The sequence below is a fragment of the Penaeus monodon genome, chromosome 28 (genome assembly GCF_015228065.2).
Source record: "Penaeus monodon isolate SGIC_2016 chromosome 28, NSTDA_Pmon_1, whole genome shotgun sequence".
In the NCBI taxonomy this organism is placed as follows: domain Eukaryota; kingdom Metazoa; phylum Arthropoda; class Malacostraca; order Decapoda; family Penaeidae; genus Penaeus; species Penaeus monodon.
In genome coordinates this window covers 39,321,785-39,322,010 of record NC_051413.1, presented here as the reverse complement: position 1 = coordinate 39,322,010, position 226 = coordinate 39,321,785, and positions in this window count along the sequence as shown.

The window sequence follows — 226 nt, the reverse complement described above, 5'->3', positions numbered from 1 at the left end:
ATGGGTATTTTTAGTTCATGTGTAGACTTATGGAAGATAAATTGAAGAAATTGAAACAGCGGAGATCCTTCCATGAATCTAAATTTATGTGAAAAGGAATGTAAGATGTACCAATTCCAGGCATAGAGTTTGACGATAAGTACAAAACCAGGGAATTATTATTGTTTCCATGATACATATTACCCTCGTCAGAGTGATTGTTATCGCTGATAATATTATTCTTGCT